This window comes from Tympanuchus pallidicinctus, unplaced genomic scaffold, assembly GCF_026119805.1.
Source record: "Tympanuchus pallidicinctus isolate F22 unplaced genomic scaffold, pur_lepc_1.0 scaffold5, whole genome shotgun sequence".
NCBI lineage: Eukaryota > Metazoa > Chordata > Aves > Galliformes > Phasianidae > Tympanuchus > Tympanuchus pallidicinctus.
In genome coordinates, this window is record NW_026294769.1 from 36,984,135 (window position 1) to 37,001,470 (window position 17,336).

The following is a 17,336-nucleotide window of genomic DNA, read 5'->3' on the forward strand; positions in this document are numbered from 1 at the left end:
GGCTAAAAAATGCATTTAATCAATTAATTAATACCTTTTGAGACTGAAGTGTTATGCTGAGCTTCTGTGACAGCCTGGGGAAAAAAAAAAAAAAAACTGAAAATTATAGTTATTCGCTTTATTTCTACTCCTGTTATATGTTTTACTTTTTTAAAAATTGTTTTACTTATTATTGTATGTAAAAGAAAACTGAACATGATCTATTCTAGAAGTTACATGCCATGCTCTTTCCCATTTTCTTGAATTCCACTACTACAATGCCAGCTATAATTATTGAGTTCAAGGGAAGAAAAAAAAAACCTACTAATCTCTCAGCTTTCAGAACCTGCTCAAGCATTCTCTATGGCTTGGATTGTACTTTCTGAAATCTGAAATAATTCCTGGGTCTTGGCAGTTATGTCATTTTTATTAATCCGTTTTCCTACGGTTTAACAGCTCTTGACACTACGTTCTATCATGGCTTGGTTTTGGGTTTTGTTTTGTTTATTTTACTGGTGGTGTTTTTTCTCACCATTATGTGTTTGGTACTGTCTCCTTTATCCCCAGCAATATCTTTACCTGAAATATGATCACATGATCTTGGTGGTTTTCTGGTTTTTTTTTTTTTTTTTTTTTTTTTTTTTTTTTTTCCCCTAGTGCCTTGGGCTAACATTTCTTGTCTAGCATTTTCAGGATAGACAAACATTTTCACTGGAAAGAGACTGCTGTTAAATATGTGTATGTATATCAACAATATATTTGTGGAATGCCATAAGTTTATACTGTAAAATCCTATACATAAGCCTTCTCATGTCTTCAGAATTGATCTGTAAAATGTGTTTGGATAGTGAAGAAAAAAGAGAGATTTCCAGAGTTATTTAATGAGAACGTAATTCAGAAATCAAGAGACAAAAGTATTCTTTTTTTCTCTTTTAGATTGTTTTAAACCTGAGGGGGGTGGGGAGACGTAAAAATGGTTTTGAAATGTTTCTTTGCTTACAGTTTGCAACAGAAACTGTTGTCCCCTCTCTATTTTTTCTCACTTTTATGAAGGTCAATATTACAAATGTCTTTCTATCAAATTTCCCAAAATATTTTGAAAAGATTTTTTTAGCCCCTAGATGTATAGTATGTATTGACAATCATCAACTTTCTCATTAATGAGCATTTCTATGAACGCTGACACTCACAAAGCACTTCCTTCCAATATGGATAATAGAGCACTGGAATAGCCCAGGTGATGTCTCCCTCTTCAGAAGTCATCTGGACATATGCTGGATAATTTGATCAAGGTTGCCTTGGTTGAATGGGTGGCTGGACCAGAGGACTTTCATAATTTCCCTTCCAAGTTTAAACGTTTTATGATTCTGAATGAGTTTAAGGTGCTGCCTCCTTGGATTTCATCAGGGAGTGGTGGGCTTTGAGGTTGTGCTCTGTGCAAAGTCTGTCTGAAGTTCCTTATTTTTCCATTTTTACTTTCACACTCTTTCCTTCTTCATTCACTGTTCCCTGTGACATTTTGCTGATTACTTTTCCCTCTCTCCTCACCACTTCACAAGGAGGACTATGAGATTATTATCAGTCAGACACTCAGGTGGTCCTAGGGGAAAATCTGTAAGGACAGGAAATAAGAGTGATATTTAGAGCTATTCCGTACTTCCACACTATCAGAATTTCTGTATGAGTGATAAAGGAAGACATAACCATGCCTCATCCATTTAGTGCTCTTTTCAGATCTGTTGTCCATAACGTTACCAGACCCATTTTAAATTAGCCAGTGTTGTCTGCTCCAATAAGCTCTTTAACATTAAGGTCTAGAAAGTTACTACATAAATAATTACCCTATTTCATATATCTTTAAACAACCTAATATTAGTTTGATCAAAAGCCTTAACTTAGTGAATAGTTCAGCTGCAGTGATCTTGTCCATCATCTCCATGATTTTATAAACCCCAGTCATGTTCCTCCCCCATTCTCCTCTCCAAATTAAAGAGTTGCAGCCTGTTTAGTTTTTCCTCACACAGAAGTTACTCCATCCTCCTTACTGTCTTACGTGTTTTTCTCTGTATGTTGTCTACATTGATTATGCTATTCCTGAAGTGTAGAGGCTGGAACCATATGCGATGCATAAAGCTGAGGGCAGCAGGATTTTATTTACCAGCAAAAATGACATCCTCTGTGGGTTTTTTTTTCAGTGTCTATCATGAACAAAATCCATTCTGGCAACTTTTATCATTTCTACTGCTGCAGATGGAGCCAATTATTAGAAAACTTCTTAGCCTTGGCTCATTCTTAAATATCTATTCCAAATTCAGCCTCATGGAGCCACTTTATGGAGAAGTTTCTTCATATGTATCTTCTAGAATGATCATTTGTTTGGAAAATCTTTCTGCAACACTGTGACAGTGATGTGGCATGTAACTACATGCAAAAGGCTAATATGATTTATAAACTTTTGTACATACTGCTTAGCTCCTTCTGTGTCCTAAAAAGCCGAATAAGGCTGGTCAGCAGGAATCCATTGCTGATTCTTGTCTGGACTGGAAAATAAAGTTCTAACCTTTCCTTCCAATTTTTAAAACGTCCTTTCCTCCAACCTGTTGACAGCTCAGTTCCTTTAAAAGACTTGGGTGAGAAAGACCATCAGAAGCCTTTGAAAATCTAATTATATGGTTTCCATGGTGCTGCCTTTATCTGTGGGCTAGTTGACCCCAGCCCATGGACAGAAGTCCAACAGGTCACTGAGGCGGCTTTTTTTTTTTTATCTCAGAAAATATGGACTTAAGCTCCACATACTACTTCATGCATGTACTCAGTACTCTGTGCTTTATTGTAGGCTCATCTGCCTTTGCAGTGAGTGGGAATCTCCATCCTGCAGCTCCCAGAATCACCTCCTGAGCACTTTTTCAGAGATGTGAGACTGGGCAACTAGAGCAAAGAACTGACTTATGTCTCAATAGCACAATGTAATATTTTCCACAGTGCTTTAATTTTGTAGCTGAGCTCCTTGGATGACTTGCCATATTATCCCAGTGACATCTTCTTCATTTAATACTTTCATGTATCTCTTATGGTAGTGTCTATCGTACAACATAAATACACAATCCTACAACATTCCCCACAACCACACTGGTTGTGGGAATCTGCTCAGAATCCCTAGATTCATATAATTGATTGAGCTTCTTTCTTATAGTATTTTTTATACCACTGTCCTTAACCATTTCATTAAATAATTAAAATGCAAACAAATTCTGAACTTGTTTTGAATGTATGCCCCCGTGTTTGTCCACAGCCTGAAATGTTTCCTAAAATAGTAAACATAAGTACAGAAATACAAACTTGCTAGTTACCTAGTCTTAATCTACTTGAAGTTGATGCAGAGATACAAAGTATGTGGTGTACCACAAATAGCTTCTATATGCTGAAATTCAAAAAAGAAAAGAAAGAAGGAGAGTAGGAAATATATATTTATTTTATATGGTTTTGCTTGTCATATTTCAACTCTCCGCTACAGGAGATCAAAGTCCCCCTATGGTGCCAAGCTCACAGTTTGAGAACTGCTACTTTGCACTTAGAAAGCTGTGAGGTGCAAAGTAAAAAGAAGATCGAATTCTTGGAAGAGGTCAGTAGTTTATTGTACTCTTTTGTTCTACCAATAGTATCTTAAATAGTATGTAATTTTTTATCTGTAGGATTAAATTAAAGCTGACAAATACCAGGGAATTTGATTATTTTTGAAAAAAAAATATATATATATATATTCCATTTCAAGAACATTAAATATGGAGTCAGTTAAAATTATGGTCTTAGAAAAACACAAGTTTTTCTGAATTTTTAACTTGCATACTATTGGCAAGCCATGTACCTGGCTCATAGCTTACTTTTCTCACCTCAAAAATTAGTATAACACCTTAAATATTTTGAGATTAACAGAAGAGAGCTTACTGAAGAAAATGAACATACCAGTTCAAACAAGTATATCATACCAAAGTTATGTAAGTCAGAATTATATATTCATAGAAAAATTTAAAAAAATGCTTAGAAGGTAGAATGATTTCAAATAAAAGTATAGATTTTATAATGATGCTTTTGATCTATAAGATCTATCTATGTATTAGTTTTTAACATCCCACAGCAATTTGGTAAGTTGATCTCTCAGTTATACCATTGAAAATTTCATATATAAACCCAGTATTTCAGTAATTATATCAGTACTACTGGAATATGTCTAAGTATTAAAAAGATTAACATTCTATATGTTAATTATTCAGAACAAGAAAGTGTAGCTTCTTATCTGCCAATATAAAAAAAAAAAAAATAGCATGCATGCAAACTATGATTTTTTTTCAGCAAGTTACTGCAGATCTCCATGTTAAAAGCCACTTTTGGTTGTCGTTCCATTACATATTATAAAATGCACATGGCTAAGCTGCTCAGTTAATTAAATTGGTAACTAAATTAATGAGCTGAACTGAGATTTAGGAGCATCAATAACTGGATTGTCTGGAATTTATTTAAGGAAAAATTATGCAATAAAGAAGCTTGTAACCCTGATCCTCCTATGTTTAGATGTGTGGTATTTGGTGTTTGGAGGACAGGAAAAGGAAGAAGAGGCTTCAAAGGTAAGTTAAATGGATATTCCTCCCTTACACTATCTCTTAGAAGAACACATGTAGACATTGTAATTCCCTACAAATTTCTGCCAGCTATGCTTACCTGGCTCTGTGATCTAATAGTAAAAGACGTGTCATGTGCCAATGTTGTTTGTTTGTTTTTTATAGGTTTTCTTTTTCAGGTCATTCTTTTCAATAGCGGCCACATGCAAAGTAGCAAAAATGCTGCAATGTTTTTGTAGATAAGATGCTATAAATTATCTGGAAGTTTATCTAGATAATGATAACAAAAAGCAAGTTATGTTACAAATATTCCTATGGTCTTGCTGTCATGAGTCGTGTATGATTTTTCTACATGCATTTTGTCCTTCTCAGATAGCTAGATTCTCCTTTTGACTGTAGTTTAAGAGTAGAATTAAGCAAGAAAATAGTTAGAAGTCATATCAGGAAAAGAAACATAAAGGAACACAAAGGAATCAAACTAAAGCCAGTTGGGAAACTGCCTACTCTTTCTGTGGAAATATATTTCTTTCATGTATCTGAGCAAATGAGTGAACAGGAACACTGAAAAAAAAAAAAGTCTGTAAATTTCATGACTAGAATGTAGAAGTGGAGGTGACTGGAAAATTACATTTAAGGGGACTTGAGGACTGTGTCTTTTCATTCTGTCTTTGAACTTGTCAACATTAAAAAAAAAAAAAAAAAAAAAAGCCCTTCTATTCTCCAGTGCTTCAGTAGAATTTTATGGAGCTAAATGTCATATGTACTACAAATATGCAAGGACTGCTCTGAATGTAATGCTTCCTATATTATTGTGCTGGCCCACAAAATCAAAGGCAGTGGTATCCAGAGGAGGATTAATCTTTCCACCAATATTCTGTTACGTTTTGTTGCCATGTGACAGATGGCAGCAAAGGGGCAGCCTGACAAAATGGCATCCAACATGGAAGTGCGTATGAAAAAAAGATGTGTCATTGAACTTCTTCTTGCTGACAAAATTCCACCCACTGACATTCATCAACAATTGCTGAGTGTTTATTGAGACCAAACAGTGGAGGTGAGCACAGTGATGTGGTAGTGATGTGTTTCAGCAGTCGCAGCGGCAACACTGGGTCACCTTCATTGGTACAGATTCTTATAATTATGGCATGCAGGCTCTTGTTCATCACTGGTGAAACTACATAGCTAATGGTTATGGTGACTACTGTAGCTGAGAATTTGCTTTATCTAATAGTGTTATTTTGCTCTTTGTATCTTTTGTAGTTTCCATGGAAATATATATGAGGCATTACTTCTGGAGTGACTCTCATAAAAACCTATTCTTTTCTGTGGATAACCTAATACAAATTTATTACTTATGTGGTTATTTGTGGCCATTTTTTCCCTAGTGTTGTAGAATAGCTGATCTCAGAATTAGGGCCTCTCGCTAGTCCTTTCTGATGTATTTTGTGTAGGAACATATTTACCTGAATTTTATAACTTCTACTTTTCTTCTTTTGTGATCTTGTATTTTCTTAGATAATCCAGCATCATGCTTAAAACAGCATGCTTTCATTCTGACATTATCAAAAAAAAAAAAGCACAGCGATTATAAAGTACCAAATAATGTGTAAGTACTTTTTCCTAATTCAAGCCTTTCCAAAAAGCTGTGTGTGTGTGTGTGTGTGTGTGTGTGTGTGTGTGTGTGTGTGTGTGTACACACATATATATGTATATAAAATGTTGTATCTCATGTGAAGTCATATCCAATTCACATATGCAGCTATGTTTCTCTATATATCTGGATGGATTCTCCACTCTGGATGTTAAGTAGTAGCCATAAACTCTGTCCCTCTGTATAACAGAAAAGTTTCTTCATTCCTTTATTTGTGCTAGTGGGCTCTTTCCCCCTTCAGGTTCCAAAAGATGTTGTAGGCCAGAGCCACCAAATAATGAGGTTTTTTTTCTTAATGATTCTTACACAGGACATACTCAGTCATCTATTTTCTATTTTTTTGACTCATCTCAAACAATTCCAAGTAAGAGACACTTAGGCCAAAAAATACAGAAACCACTAGGTAAGACCACTGTATTATCAAATAATTTAAGAGCAGCTCTAAATGAGTCACAACAGAAAAACTGCATTGATGAATCCTGCAGAAATCAATAGCTCTCTATGTCTGCTCAGCAATCTATATAAATTGTCATTGAAGAGTCTAGAACTGTGGCCAAAATTCAGCATGCTAATGAAATTATATGTCAAGAATTACATTAATATTACATCTGATCTTCAAAGTCCAATGGCTGATATATCACTTAGAGGTCAGTAAGAGTCAAATAAGGACAGCAGCTGTTGCACAAAGTCCTACAGGATTGTTTAACACGTACTCATTATCTTCATCAACAAATAAGCTGGTTTTTCATGTAAGATAAGTGATCTTAGGAAGACTAGTCAAAAGGAGGATTTAAATCCTTTCTTTCTCTTTATAAAGCTTTAACTGGAGGTTTTGAAACCAAGTAGAACTCTAAAAATACATTTCATGTGCCGTTTCTCACTTTAAAGGAAAGAAAAAGTCACTGAGTCATGAAGAAATGGCTCCAATGATGTGAAAAATAGATGTTTACTTCTGCCTAGAGTTCTTTTCCGTTATGTATATTGCCTAGAAAGTAGTACTGCAAGGTAATCACCAATTATAAGAGAGCCCTTGCTGGACCATTGTGGTAAGTGGTAATGTACCAAGAATCAGATCTTTTCATAGTTTTCAGAACACAGAAAAACCATACATTTAATAACAATGTTGGCTGACCAGAAATGTTCAGTTTCAATACTGTCTATCTACATGTGTGTATGAATGGCAAATAAAGATGAAAATATCTGTAACCTCATGGTAGTTTAACTCAGAAGGCAGGTTCCCAAAAAAGGATCTCCAGTTCCGGTTGAAAATATATCCACAAGGGATTACAAACTCAAATTAATTGGGTTTCATTTTGTGAGAAATACAATTCAATTAATGAGTTATGTCATGGGATCACATAGTGATAGAACAGAATATAACTGTAGTATTAATCTGTCAGTGAGTTCAGTATCAGAAAATGCTTATAGACTACACTGTTAAAAATAAAATAGATTTTGCCAATATGCAAAGATACTACTACAAGAATGCTACCTCCCTCCACAGATATCACCTGATTTATATACAACATAATTTCATGGTGATGTTTTTGCCATATTGATGTCATACCACGTTTGCAAGAAAACCAGGCATTTGATATGACTTATACAACTTTATATATGTAAGAAACTTCTACTCCTGAAATGTAGCACTGCCTTCTCTTCCCTGTCTGTATGAATTTTCAATTGTATTTTAAAAAAATCTGTTAAAAAAATATCTATAATATTATTTTTGTGGACTGTTCTTAACTGCACCTCCAGTAAAATACCTGATTCTGTACCTAGTGATCATTGTCCCTTGGATTAAATCAAATAAGCGGAAGTGTAATGTCACAGACTTTGCTCAGTTAGGTTTCCTCTGTTCTAGTAAGTAAAGTGATGCTGCATAGCAATCCTGGGCACTGAAACTATACTGCTTTTACTGTGAAATTATTATGGCTTTATACTCCTACTGCTCTGGTTAAATAAGTGATTAAAGTGATCTCTGGCACAGAGTCTTCCTCAGCTGTCTCTAAAACAATTCCAGGTGTGATTAAGGAATGAGCACAGAGAAGGGCTGTTTGCAGTGAGTGTCATTACCCTGTGAATTGTGCAGATGTATGTGTGAGGACTACTCCATGCCAGCTTGTCTCAGTGCCAGAATATAATATTGGGTAAGTTTAATTTAGTAAGACAGATGTAGCCTTGGAGGCCTTTTCCTGTGTATTAACAGAAAATCATGTAAGAAATCACAGTCCTAAGTAGAAGAAAGGCATTAGTATGATTTATACTTGTTTACTGATACTTTAATGTGTTTGTGGAACTAACTAGTGGCTGTGTGGTCACTGACTGTTGCTTTCAAGGCATATAATACATTCCCTGTTCTCAAAATGCTGCATTAGAACTTTCTTATGGGAAACCACGTACGTTTTGAGTTCTGCCTCTCTTGGTGCTCAAAGAATATAGAAAAAAAAAAATACCAATTTGGATGTAAAACAATATCATTTGGATACATGAAATTTTATTGAAATATAGAATAGGAAAAGAAGGATGGGAGCCAAAACTTTGCATCAGAATGGTCTGTTACAGCCTTCTGGAAGATGCAATAGCCTGTATAGTCCATCTGGGAACAGAGCTTCGAAAAAAATTTGCTCTGTCACTGGACTTCAAATCAGTAAAAATAAAGATGTCTCTGATTACAGTGCTATTTTATCAGACTTGAGATATGACACAGCAATAATATAAACACAGTAGATTTTATATATGAAGTGTTTCCTGATCCCATTAGATTATTATCAAAATATTTTAGTAAGTCTGCTGAGGAGAAAAGTTCAAATACTGGTATTATATAGCAAAACTCAGTTATAAAGCACTTCTTCAGAGTGTAATATTGCCTTAATGCGCTTTTAACAGGATTATAATTGTTATCACCAACTAATCTGTAAATCTTCAGTAGTTGTTATAAAATGCAATAACTTTAAAGCTTTCTGCAAGGTAACTAATGATTACAACCAGCACAAGAAAAGTGATAGATGGTCAAATGTTGCAGCATGTTTCCAGCAAATAAACTCTCTATGCCTAATGAGAAAGTGATTTCTCAGGGAAACTCTCTTAATATGGTGTAGTGATCAATATCACTGGGCAGATATTTGTAGCATATTCACCTGAAATATGTGCTGAAGACATTATAGGCAAAAAAATGTTTAACTACAGTCATGGTCATACAAGATGAGCAAATATATCTTAGGAAAATCTGTCCTTGTTTGAAAATCTTTAATGGAGATATTAAAAATGTGACAGTGGTTGGTAATTAGAACTCTCTTGTCTGTAATGAACTTCAATAAGCTAGCATCTATAGCAATCTTTTTTTTTTCTTTTTCTTTTTCTTTTTTTTTTTCATTTAGATAACATAATGAAGCATATGAAGCACTCTGGAAGCTTAGTTTTAGATGTCATATTCATGTCATTGTCTTACGATGTACTAGAGATCATTTTCATTTAAGAACTCCTGACTTCACAGTAGGCATATGGCTGTGCTAAGTATGTCAAGTTTCCTGATATCTGATCAGTAAGTGATAAACTCCAAGCTTCTGCCTATTTTGCCCTATCTTGACTACTTGTAATGTGTTGGAATCAAATCTAAAGGAGAACTACTATTCAAGTAAATAACAATGTTTTAATGATTAGAATTCTGAATGAGCACGAGCAACAACAAACAAGAATGTGTTATGAATGGATTGTGTGCTAGTAATTCTGAGTTAGCATAAAATATTTTGTTCAAAGCTTATGATCTCAGTTACCTTCAAGTGCTACTTTGTCTTTTAATTTCTTCTTGTGTTATGAAACAGAGATACACAATGCTTTGCGAAAAAAAAACATAAACAAGAAAAATAAAAATAAAATCAATGGTCTAGGGAAATTAGTCTTTTACACAGTAGACAGTTTTTAAATGTTTATGGTGCTCACTATAGACTTGAGCTCTCATCAACTCTTCTAGGGTGCTTCTGACATCATTCCCCAGTAGCAACAAGAGTGGAAGCAATAAGGTAGAATGGCTTGAGCAGTTGCAGCCTGCTGAGACTTGCCATTCCCACAGAAAAGCCAAGCTGCCCCAAGTGTCTGCAAGCATAAGGAGGCAAAATAATCTGCCATTTTCAATAAGAGCCTCTTTCTATATACCTGCAATCTCGTGAACACCAAGTGGTGACTTACATCACTATTCTTCTTCCCCACTTTTCCAAAGTGGATTGAAAAGCAATTAGTAATGATTACTGTAGAATCCAAATGCAATTACAATGACTGACAGCTGGAAAACTGTATTCTGTCTACTGTTATCATAGGTAAACATTTTTTCAGTAATATTCTTCATTAATAACTTGTGTTGTCTCCTCTCTACTATTCCAATGTCCCTGGACCTAAGAACTAAACCATGTGCTTTTCTATTTTGACGCACGGATTTGGAGCATTCAGGACTGAACAACCTATGTGTTAGAGCTGTAAAATAGAAGAGAATGGACACAGGTAATTAAATTTATTTGAATTTATGTAATTTATGCTCTAAATTAAACTATAAATGTACTTTTATGTTGTTAAACATACATCTTAGGATTCAATAACTTTTATCTCTTTCTGTTTTTCCCCTGAATATCTTATTTGCACATTATAGCTTTGAAAAGTACTGTGATAGTTCCATTAGTGACGATTTTAACTGATAAATTTTAGATGTTAAAGATATTCATGGTGGTACTATTGTTGGAAAATGTGAATATCTTGATAGACTCGAAGATGTGCAAAATAACTCCTGTGAGACCTTGGCTTTTACAGTATATCTTATTTATCTATTTGCAACAGTTGAACATTATTAATGTCACAGCATATGCTCATGGAAATATCACCTTCTATAAATGACACATTCTTTTCAGCCTTCAGAAGTATAAAGAAACTGAGTCTACAGAAATCAGAAAACTAGCAGCACAATTGTACAGAATCAAGACTAAAGATATGTCTCAGGCTCAAAATGAAGTTCCTAATGAAAAATTAAAGGATTTTCAGTTCTAATGTTTCACTGTCTTAAATAAATTAACCACATGGAAAATACCATCACATAACTTTCTTAGACTTTATCAGTATTGAAATAGCATTGCAGAAAAGAAAATAAACAGAAAATATATACTGTGAATACACCTGACATCTTTGGCCTCAATCTTACATGCTCCAGTTCATCCTGTTGTGCAGTCATTACTTACTCAGACCTTTTAAAAAGGTGAAATTGGTGCGTCCGAATATTGCTGATTGTTCCTTTCTGTTTAAAGTGTAAGACTGAGTCGACATTCCTGATTTATTTTGCTCTACTATATTTGCTTGATCTATTTTCAGCTTTCTTCTTCTTACATTCATGGCTTGGCAATCACAATTTCTCAGCTCAAACTGAAAGAAAAGAATCTCCCTACACTAATAAAAAGTACTTTTTCAGAGAGCAGTTTTGACTCTGTAGTCAAAATTAAATAAACTGGTACTAGGAAATACTATTATTAGCCCTGACTGCAAAAACTTAATCACTTTTTTCCATTCATGTGTCAGGTCAAATTCTGACCACTCTGATTGCATTATCATCTACTGATTGTTTGTTTGGTTGATTTTTACAGATGCTTTCTGTCTTATTCAGTGCATAAAATGGACAGAGCTTAATACTTTGGTTTTCACTAATCATTCATATTCAGTTTCAGCTGCACATCATTAAAGTCCACTCTGAATAGAGAATTAGTAAATCTCCTGGGTTTTGCTGTCATTCTCATCACTATGATGTCTGAACATCTCTGAAATAGCAATAAATTTGCTTTTTCAAAAAAAGTGCTGAAAAATGACTAGGTATTGTACTTGCTTATTGAGAGGGAACAGAACACAGAAGAAAAATCAAAAGCAGCAAAAACTGTCCACTCACATTTGGTATCAAGTCAGGACTGCTAATGGTTTGCAAATCTGCAAATGTTCAAGGTCTGGTCCCTCTGGCACCAGTCAAGAGTGGGCGTGCTGGGGAAATTGCAGACAAATACCCTAGACAGGATAAAAGTTGCCCATAAAACAAATATAGTTCACACTGGTTTAAGTACACTCAAAGGAATGAAAGAAATCTGTTCTTCAGTCATAACTCATCTTCTTCAAAGACAAAGACTATCCTTTCTTTACCAGCAAGGGTAGGTCATTTGTACCACAACATTGCATGCCTACAACAAAACATACATTAACTTTGCAGACAGCTTCATTTTCTAATCAACACTGTTTATCATCATGGTGTGAAGCCTACCTGAAAGCACTGCTCAATAAGTGAGATGTTGAGTGTTTAGCTCAGCTGTAACTCAACAGATGGCTTGGGTAAGTGATGGAAAACCAAAGTAAGCAGAGATAATTGTCATAGGAGAGGTTTCCCCCCCCAAACAAAGCATTATATCTGTTCAGATTTACAGGACTGTTTTCCATGGAAAAGAAACAAACGGTTAGGTAAAATCCATTTAACAGGTGTTTAGGGAAGGAAATTAGAATCAGCAAATCAGGTAACGGCAGCTCGTTTTCTTTCAATACAGACAAAATCAAAGAGAATTACTTGGGATGGCAAGATGAACAAATATTGTGAAAACAAACATTTTTTTTTCCTGAAAATACAAATTGTTCTGAATGCACTTCTGAATAAGATATCCTTCCCTGAATCTTGCCTCACATGAAATCTTACCATAGTGTCATTCAGATGCAATACATTTTTGTCTTTATTTTTTCTGACCTCTTCATGTTTTTTCCTTCCCCCCCCCAATTTAACTGCACACTGCATTTTTCACTTATCTGTCTATTGCAATATCCAAGACTAGTCTTTAAAACTTATCTTAGGAACATCTTTTAAAACAGGATATTCTCTTTCCCCTTTTCTGAAATCGCTTGCTGCCACTTTTTCTGCCCAGAAGTCATTTGTTTCTTCTCTGCTAATGCATGCAAAGGCTCTGACCATGAATCCCCAAGTCTCCAAGATTTCCTTTATAGCTGTATAACCTGCGTTCCAGTGTCCAGCTCATTCTCCTACCTTGTCCCAAGGTTTTTATCTCTTACTAAGTAACAGAGAAATTCCCATCCTGTGCAATATAGAAATGAGGTCTCCATCAGCTTTCTTTTTCTTTTTTTCTTTTTTTTTTAAATACATATAACAAGCTGTTATATGAAGGAATCCTAAAATTAATGTCAATTTTGTAACTTTTAAGCCATTAACAGCCACCTCATGAGCAATTGAAATCTCACAGGTGCTGAAATGTAAACCTATGACTGGGCACCAAGAAGAATTGAGGCAGAAGCTGCTATAGTTAAACTAAGATAAGTCATTCCCAACACTAATATTTCTCTATTTTAATTTTCCTATCTGTGAGAATCCTCCTTTAGTTTTTTTTGGCTCAAAGCTTGCTTCCTGAGGTTTTTCTTGTGATAAGACTCTGAGTGACTTGCCAAGGAGGCAACTGATGGGTGCTAACTGTGTGACAATCGATATCGCTTTGGGAACATTTGCAAGCCCCTTCCCCCCAGAGCTGCTTGCTCTGTAGAAGAGCGGAAGAGAGTGCTCAGCAGTGTTCACTGGCGGAAGATCTGGCCTGTGGCCAAACCGCTCCAGCTAAGTATGGAAGGCTGGGGGATGATACCATTGTATCTTGCGGAGGCAAGATGCAGGTTGGTGCCTCCCTGCTTCCTCTTATCTGCTGGCAAGGCCAGAAAGATAAGAACAAAGGAGGTTCCTGCTGAGATCCCAGAGCCAGAAGCTGCCACCGCAAGGAGAACTGACTCAACCACCTTGGGTTTGATCTGTCACTCAAAGGAGAGCTGATTCGACCACTTTGGATCTGAGCTGTCACTCCAAAAACAGCTGACTCACACTTTGAAGTATTGAAAAAGAGCCATCATCACCATGGTCGTCGTCGTCGTTGGCAACAGGACAACAATGCCTGACGACCCACCACTACTGAGGATCAAAGACAGAACTACGAACCTCGCTGGATCCATGGTGGTGACTATGTCCCTCTTGCTTCCTATAAAGACTCCTTGCTTCCTCTTTTCTATCTTTTCTATCGCCCCCCTTCCCTTCCCCCATTACCCTAATTCTTAATAGTGTCCGTCCTCCCCTTCCCCATTCCCTGATTAAGATTTGTAATAAACTGGTTGGACCAACATTTGAACCGTTGCTTCTTAATCTCACGCCGGGTATATAGATAATAAAAGAACCTCCTCTCCCTCCTATAAATTGGAGCGAGACACTATCATTATAATCTTTCAATATTAAGAATAGAGTATACAGAAAAGAAATAAAGGTTTGAATATTCTCAGGTTTAAAGCCTTAAACATTGAAAGTCTTCATCTTCTTGTATCTTGGAATAATAAAAACGGCAGAATACCCTTGCTTCTATGAATCTCATTGTCAAAAAAATGTCTAATTCAGTACTATTGAAAACCAATTTTGTCTAAGTATTTGGAGTGAAACCATATCTCTCTCTTCCAGGAAACGATCGCAATCCTGGCATTTTTAGTACACATTCAAGATATGAAACTCACCAGGGCTTTCTAGCTTTCAGAAAAGAATAAAAGACTTCAGATGCACCTTAAATAAACATGGATTGTGTAATGGGATTAGTGAAGATGTACCATCTCTCATCATTTGTTCCATGCTTTTGTTTCCTGATGCCCTACCTACAAGTGGAAGTAAATCAGGGAGAAAAGCATTCTCCAGCAGGTCCCCAGCAGGGTAATAACAGAACAGATATTGACCATCCCATGTGAATAGCATTATGTATATTGAGGTGGAAAAATTAGGCTGCTGAATCTAGAATTTGCATTCCACTTGGCAGTTTGGATGAACTTAACCTGGAGAGCTGCAGCAATGAGTAACCTACTGCTCAGCTTTCATTTGCCATGGCACCTCATTGAAGCCCATATGGCTCTTCTCTTATGATTAGGAGCACATAAATAAGGTTGAACAGTAAAGATTTTCATGTAATTTATACTTACATGTCATCAATTACTTAGATTACAATTCTATAGAGTTGTAAGTGCCATGTCAATGTCTGTATGAATGTAAGAATGGAAAAAGAAGACCTCTCAGGACTTCACAGAAAAAAGATATTTTGTAATGAGTTTCAAGGTGGGAATTCTTAAACAAGACTAGAATATCTCAAGATGTCTGTCTTGAGGAATGACTTTGTGATGACTTGTATTTCTTTCTACCTCCTTTAAAACATCCTTGTTTCCATGGAAACAAAAATAAAGCCGAATCTGAAAGTGAATTTTATAGATGGATAGAAAGCTGCTTGTTTAGTAGCAGCATAAGTACATCATAAGGAAACCTCAAGCATACAAGCATGTTAGAAAGGATTTGCATAATGGCAGACAATTCTCATTATGAACTCAAAAAATATTTCCATGAGAATATATTTTTACTAATACAGGAACCCTAGCAGCTTGCTTTCTCTGTAAGTGACTCAAGTAGAGGGGAGAGCGAGAAGTTTGTGCACATCCTTAATCGTTTTTTGAGTCGTATAAAGAAAGGCCTACAAGAGTGTGATGGTTTTTTGTAGGTCAGAGGGTGGTGGAAAGTAAATATGATTCTGGAGAATCCAAAACTTACAATCAGGAAACTGTGAACAGCTAAGAGAATCGTACAGTGAAGAGTAAAATGGGATCATGTCCAGAAGATAATGCTGCCTAGGGAGAGATAGAAAAAATGTCATTTTGAGATTGTGAGTATAATCTGTATGTGAACTGTGGGTGCTGGTTCCAGATACAGATGCACCATTGTGCATCACTGAACAGTAATCATCTAAAATATCACTTTCTATTCTGCATTTGGATTAGCTGCTGTGTAAATGTCTTGCACAGTCATATCTTAGAAGCTGCACTACTTATTTGGACAGATTGCTGTTATATGACATTTAATCACTTTCAGTTCCTCTGCATTCCTGATCCAAGAGGCAAATGTAATTACACAGGAAATATGGACTACAATTTTTAGACAGATACTCACTGAATAGAGCTCAGCTGCCAATCAGTTTTGGATCTGTACTACCAAGACCAAAAATATTGTTCTGAGTTTCTTATCACCACTGACTACTCTACATATGTACACATTCACAAATATCTTTGCAGTCTGCCAGGAAGCCATTAGATATTGCAGATGTCCATAGAAGCTGAATTTGAACATAAGAAGCACAACAGGTTGATCAAAACTGGAGAGGTTAATGCAAGGAAAAGCCAATACAATAGCATTCCTGGGGTGCTTGAGTGTCTTCTTTAATGGTGGCAGTTCTCTGATATTTTCCTGCAGCACACAGAGTCCCAGTGTGTGTCACTAGAGAGCAGAAACAAGTGTTGAATTCGGTAGATCCCCCTTAGAAGCCTGTTGATAATATGATAAGGGCTAAGGTGTAACTGACCACACTTGATCCTTAAAATGTTTCCCTCAGAGGAAGAATTTTTTATTCCTAAAATTAGTATAAAATTATGCAGTGTAATACTTCTGGATGTTAAAAACTTTCACACTTTGACAGGCAGAGCCTAGCTTCTCTCTTTTGTTAGTCTGATAATTTCCAATCTGAGACATGGAAAATTCCATGCACTTGATGTATATGGATTAGTCTTGTGAAATTAGTTCATTTTCTTCTCCATCTCTAATCTAACATTACAAAAAGTTACGGACAAGCTGCTGCGGTATTAAACAAGAGGTAAGAGCCCTTCATACTCTTCTTGAGAAATCTAGCAAGTAAGTGATCACCTATCTTTAATTAGTTTGTTTTACTAATTCAGAAAAAGGGCACATTCAAATGAAGACACTACTTAAATCTATGTTTCCACAGTTTTATTGGTGTTTTTGAAGAAAATGTACAATTTTCTTTTAGAAGGAATAGTATTTTCTAGTATTGTCTCATTGTTTTTTTTTCTCAGCCAAAAGAAGTTGAATTGTGTTACAAAATTGATATTTTTTGCATACTGACACCCAGGTGGCATTCTCATTTTAGTCCATATATGAAAACATGTTCTTGCATGCTCTCTGGATACTAAAAATAGATTTTCATCCTGGATATTGAAACTGGCAGTTT